The sequence below is a fragment of the Peromyscus eremicus genome, chromosome 14 (assembly GCF_949786415.1).
Source record: "Peromyscus eremicus chromosome 14, PerEre_H2_v1, whole genome shotgun sequence".
Taxonomy (NCBI): domain Eukaryota; kingdom Metazoa; phylum Chordata; class Mammalia; order Rodentia; family Cricetidae; genus Peromyscus; species Peromyscus eremicus.
In genome coordinates this window covers 25926200-25933126 of record NC_081430.1, presented here as the reverse complement: position 1 = coordinate 25933126, position 6927 = coordinate 25926200, and positions in this window count along the sequence as shown.

Here is a 6927-nt window from a genome sequence, read left to right as displayed (position 1 = left end):
TATGTGCCCAAGAAAATGAGAGGAAGCATGAATAGAACAAGACAATGAAGGTATGGGAGAGAAATTTCTAGAGAAGTATAGTATTAGAAAAAAGTAGTTACAGAATAACCAGTCTTCTAGCCTATAAACGAAAAGTGTATTTGGAATTCTAAAAAAGAAATTCAGTAAAAACAAAACCCAGATGGAGAAGGAGTTAAGCTGGAGAAGGAACTGAAGAAAGGTCTTGGTGGCTGGGTATCAACATACGTAAAAACATACCTGAAATCAAGCATGGTGGTGCACGCAAAGTACAGTGGCAGACTGGAGAGGTTGCTTAAAGGTTAAGAGCACTGGCTGCTCTTCTGGAAGACCATGGGTTCGATTCCCAGAACCTACCTGATCCACCTGTAATTCCAGTCCAAGGAGACCCGACATCTTCTTCTGGCCTCAGCAGGTAACTATACAAGGCCATGCTGCACAGACAGAAGGCAAAACACTCATACACATAAAACAAAAATAAAACAAGAATGAGCCGGATGGAATTCAGAGCAGGCTCAAATGTTCTGAAGAGAGTATCAGTGAACTCGAAGCCGTAGCAACAGAGACTATCAAAAATAAAGCAACCGAAGAAAAAACAAAATTCATCAAAGATAATATCAAGTGACCTACCACACGTGTAGTTGGAGTTCAAAGAGAAAAGCCAGATGATAAAAAAAAATATAAAGAAATAAAATTTTAACTTTTTCCAAACTGATAAAAATAACAAATCCAAATTCAGGAAGCCCAAAGAACCCCAAGCAGAATAAAAAAATAAAGAACATTAAGTATCTTAGTCTGCTTCATGGTGCTATAAGAGAATGCCTTAAATTAACTTATTGAGAGCAGATTTACTTTCCTAATCCTCAAGGCTAAGAAGTCTCATGCCTAGGGGTCCTGTCTGAGAATAGCCTTCCTGCTCTGCCACCCTGTGATGGAATATGACAGGGAAAGAGAGTGTGGAAGAGAGTGTGAGGATGTTACACCAGTCCACTGTACAAGGAAGGAGAGAGACAATACTTATGGGTTCCAAAGGCTTCAATAAATCACCACGTAAGCAGGTCACTGATCAACCAGGGTCGCTGGACAAGGACCCTGGAGCCTTGTTTCTCCTGGCAGCATGGAGTTTATAAGGACAAAAATCACCAAATTTTGTTGCCAAGTTACAGTTATAATTTTCACCAATCAGGAGTCAAAGATTAAGGTCTTTCCTTGTGGGTTCCGTTGTCAACCGACACAAAAATGTAAGCTTTTCAGTCCAACCAATCAGATTCGTTTCTTCTTTCTGTTGTTAGGAACAGCCATAAGGTTTTCAAGAACTAAGGGGCATAACAGATTATTCGTATTGTTTAAGGAGGAGGTTGGCCAGCCATCGGAAAGTTCTCAGTTCCCCTAGCGCTTAAGAACCTGAACTTTGTTTCACTCTACAGGTAAATGAAGTCTGAAGTCAAAATGGCACGGCAAAGGTGTTTTTTGCCTGCTTCCTTCAGGGAAAGGGACGAGGGAGTCAAATACATCCCCTGTCAGAAGTCCCCTGTCAACGATTAACTTACTTCTGTAGCAATGGCATTAGGGGTTTTTTGTTTTGGTTTGGTTGGCTTTTGGTTTTACGAGAGGGTTTTTCTGTGGAACAGCCCTGGCTGTCCAAGAACTGGCTCTTTAGACCAGGCTGGCCTGGAACTCAGAGATCTTCCTGCCTCTCCCTCCCCAGTGTTGGGATTAAAGGCGTGCATTGCCACCACCTGTAACAAAGAGCACGAATTCGTCCATTAGGGCCCAAATCAAGGTCATCTCTTTAAAATCCCACCTCTTAACAATGTTATCTTGGGGACTACGTTCTAACAAGTGAACTTTAGGAGAAATTCAAACCATAGCACGTGCCATGGCGTAGCACAATAGATGTGATGAAAACTAGTGCAAAAGTGAAAAATCCTTAACGCAGCCGTGGTTGGGGAACCCGCATATACAGCTCAAAGACTTTGGAGGCAAGTCACCGAAGCATGAAATATGAGAGTACAGCAAGAGTTTCTTTGTCCAGCAACTATACACACACACAAATTAAAAGCACGATAATCTTACAGAAAAGCAACGACTAAGAAAGTGGTAGCTAGTATATCAGCAGTAGATATACTCTGAGTAAAGCAGGGATGTCAGATGGAAACAGGGATCTACACAATAAACAAGAAGCAGCAGGAAAGATGGACATATGGCTCACAGGAATACACGTCTTGCCTGACACAGTGGTGCCTATGTTCAATCCCAGCACTTGGGAAGCAGAGGCAGGAGGCAGGAGGATCTTGAACTCCTGTTCAAGAAGATCTCTGTCTACAGAACAAGTTTGAAGTCAGACTGAATGGCATGAGAGCCCGTCCCTCAAACAGACAAAAATGATTTTATTTTTCACCTTTTTTAAACAGATAATGTTATGATATAAGACTAAAACTAAAGTAATAAATAGTTGTCATAGATTTTCTTATTCTCTGTATTGTATCCATATTTAAAAATGACTATAAAATTCCAAAAAAACCTGTTGATAGTTTTATTTGAATTACATTAAATTTACATATCAATGTGGGGGAAATGTCATGCTTATGTTTGGATCATAGCTAAGAATGTGATCATCGATAATTCAACTTTATCTTTCTCAGAATGGTTTTGTGGGGTTTTTTAAAATATGGATTCTGAAGATGAATTAGAAATGAAGACCCCATGACCTCTGAAATTAAAAATGGATGCCGGGAGGTGGTGGTGCACGACTTTAATCCCAGCACTCGAGTGGCAGAGGCAGGAGGATCTCTGTGAGTTTGAGGCTAGACTGGGTTACAGAATGAGTTCCAGGAAAGGTGCAAAGCTACACAGAGAAACTCTGTCTTGAAACCCCCCCCCAAAAAAAAACAAAAAAAGAAAAAGGAAAAAAAAAATGGAAAAATGAGAAAAGTGATATTGGATTAGTAAAACTTGATTCACATGATTTTTCAAGGAAAAACGTTTATATATAAAGTAAGCGTTCATTGAAGTAAATGAGGCAAACAAAAGCAATAATTAAATGAAAGAATAAGTCTTTCTTAGAATTTGAGGACTTTTAGTTGGTTTATCTTCTCCTATAATTGGCAATTTAAATACTGTTTTTTAACCAATTATTAAGGAAAGGGGTATTAAAAATAGTAAGTAGGTATTGGAGAGATGGCTCAGTGGTTAAGAGCACTGCTCTTGCAGAGGTCCTGAGTTCAGTTCCCAGCAACCACATGGTGGCTCACAACCACCTGTAATGAAATCTGGTGCCATCTTCTGGCCTGCAGGGACAGCTGCAGGCAGAACACTGTATACATAATAAATAAATAAATGCATAAATAAACAGTAAATATAATTATACAGCTGTATAGTTCTCCCTTTACTTCTTTTGGGTCTTGCTTCAAGTATTTTGAAGCTAGGATGTTAATGTGCAAATATTTAATATTGTTTACTCTTCTTGGTAAATTGTCTCTTCAACTTCACACAATATTCTTCTTTCCCTACACTATCTGATGTTAAAAGAACTATTCTATTTTTAGATTTCTTGGTGTTTGCACAATATGTCTTTACCATCCTTCTATTAACATTTTCTATCTCTCTAGATAGATAGCTAGTGTATGAGAGAAAGGATTCAGGAATTGAACCTCCAGATCTCACACAAACTGAACACAGGCTCCTCCACTGAGCTATACCCCCTCATGTATAAAGTGGCCTTCATTCAGTTGTATATAGTTAAAATTTAATTTTAAAATATTGTATTTTTATTAACATGCGTTAACATTGGTTAATTAACATGTACATATTAGTGAAGTTCAGTGTAATATTTCAATACATGCATATATCAAGACAACTTCAAGTTCAAGTCCCCTTTACTATCTCTCCCCATCCTTCCCAGCCATTAGCAGTCACTATTCCATATAATCTGACTTTGTAAACTTCAACATAAGAGAACATGCAGTACATACTTTCAGTGTTTAGCTTATTTAACACAATGTCCTTCATTTTCATATATTTTTGAATGATAAATAATATCCTATTGCATATATATACACATATATACATATATATAATAAACATGTCAAGCTTCATTGTTCACATATCCATTGATGAGTACCGCAATCAACATGGGTTCACAGGTATCTCTTTGTTATGTTGATTTCATTTCCTTTGAATCTATGCCCTAAGTGGGATAGCTGGATTATATATATATATATATATAGTAGATCTATTTTTAGGGTTGTTTTTTTTTTAAAGTAACCTCCACAATGTTCTCCATAACAGCTTGTACTAAATTACATTATCATCTTCAGTGTGTAACAGCTCCTTTTTCTTCACATCTTTTCAGCATTTATCAGTTTAAAATCTTTGATAACAGCTGTTCTAACTGGGGTAAAATGATATGGCAATGGAGCCTTTGTTTGTTTTGTTTTATGAGAGAAGATTTCGGTACGTAGATTTCATTACATCAGCTGGCCTCAAACTCAGAGCACAAATGATCTTTCCACCTCAGCCAAGGTGGGGACTTCAGGCATGCGCCGTCAGCATCACTGGAGACTTGATGTTTGTTCCCCCGATGACTAACGATACTGAGAACTTTCCATAAACTCATTGGCCATTTGCATTTACTCTTTACAGGAGTATCTACTCAAATCTTTGGCCATGTTTTATGTGGCCATGTTTAATTTTTATTTTTGTTTTTATTTTTTTGTTGTTTGTTTGTTTTGAGACAGGCTTTCTCTGTGTAGCCTTGGCTGTCCTGGAACTCACTTTGTAGACCTGGTTGGCCTCGAACTCAGAGATCCTCCTGCCTCTGCCTCCTGAAATTTGGCCATGTTTTAATTGGTTTCTTTGATTTTTTTTTTCTTAAGTGTTTTCCATTCCTTTTTTTACTTTGGATATTCATCATTTTCAGATGACTGGGTGGCAAATGTTTTCTCCTTTCTCTTCACGCTGTTGTAATTTCCTCTATCAGACAGAACCTTTAGCTTTGGATACTCTTTGTCTATTTTTTGTTCATGTTTTCGGCACACGTAAAAAGTTATTGCCTATACCAATGTTTTGAAGTATTTACCTGATGTTTTCTTTAAATAGATTTATAGTTAAGGCCTTACATTTAGGTCTTTGATCTATTTTGAGTTGACTTTTGTGTAGAATGAAGATACAGATCAAATTTCAGTCCTCTGCATGTGGATGTACATGTCCCAGAACCATTTGTTGACTGGGCTGTCCTTTCTCTGCTGTACGTTTTGGGTACCTTTGTCAAGAATTAGTTGGCTATGGATATGTCAGGTTGGCTCTGGGCTCTCTCTTCTGTTCCATTGGTATTGATGTCTGATTTTATGTTAGCGCCAGATTGTTCTGTCTGTTATGGATCTGTGGTCTATCTTGAAATCAATTATTTTGATGTCTCTAGCTTTGTTCTTGTTATTCACTATTGCTTTGTTTTTTGGGGGTCCTTATATGCCTATATAAACTTTAAGATTGTTTTCTTCTAATTCTGGTATTTTTCATTGGGTTTGTATTGAATGTAAAGACAGCATTGAACAGTGTTACAGTGGCAATAAAAATCCATTAAGAAAAACTGATCAGGAGAAGAGGATCTCTGGCCTGAATGAAGACCTAGCACAACAGTCAGGCCAGCTCAATCAGTTTGGCAAGGGGCCACCCGCACCTAGGAAGGTGAGTTGCCCTTAAGTCATGCTGAAGAAATAGGGTGACTGGTCCATTCATGAGACACTGTACTTTCCCTTCACAGAATTTGCACATCCAGTGTAGTCGTTCAGGGGGCCACAGCCATGCATTCCTAAGCCTGCTGCTCTTCTGAATTATTCAGGTAAGCGGAACTTCTTTTCTTCTGTCTCTTTTATGAGCATGCTTTCTTTAACGCCGCTGTGGGCTTCCCCCGACATCCGGGCCTTCTTTCCTCCCAAGCCTCCGTCCCTGCCATGTGGCTGCTCAGCCTCCTCCATGCCCGCTTAAACAGCATGACCTTTCTCTTTCTCACCTCCATTCTCCTCCCCCAGGCAGCTTCTGAGCTTTAGAACTTGCCAGCCCTGGGAGGTTTTCTTTTAAACTCTAATGACATTATTGTTTATCTTCTGTTTGGTTCCATTCTCAAATTCTTTTGTTAATGAGACTAAGAACCCAAAGCAAGGAACCCTGATTTTTTTTATCATCTAGTAGCCATGAAGGGACCCCAATAGTGGCATTAATATGGCAGTTTTAGCAGCTGTTAGTATTTTCACCCAAGAAGGCCTTTCTATTTTAGAGTGTGTCTTCTTCAATTTCTTAGATGATTAGTGATTTTCTTCTTGTTTTACAGATGTCTCTCATATCCTTGGTAAATTTATTTCTTTTTAATTTTTGTCTGTGACTATTGTGAATCAGATTTTTTTTATTTTTTTCTCAACATACTCATTATAGGTGTATAAAAATCCTGCTGACTTTTAAAAGCTGCCTTTAGTATTCTGCAACTTCCTTTAATTACTTTATCAGGTCCCTTTCGAGCTAATTTGTTCAATTTCTTTAATCATAAAAGAACATTGAATTTTATTTTTTTCTGTATCTATTGAAATGTTCATATGATTTTTGTCTTTTATTCTGCTAATGTAGTGTATTATACTGTCAAGGTAAAAAAAAAAAAAGACCACAGTTCTCATCTTACAAGGAATAAGAGTTTATTCTTAGCATTTTGAGTGGCCATGGCTCACGGACACAGATTCAGGTTACCCCAAATTCCATGTTCTAATGTGAAAGTAGTTTCACAGGGATTTTATAGTTTTAAAGAGAGAAAAAAGTCATAAATCAAGGCAACTTTAAAATACATTGGTGGGTATACCAGAGAGGAAGGTATAACTAGATGGGGGAGCTTTCCTATAGGCCCAAGATGCTACCAATGAC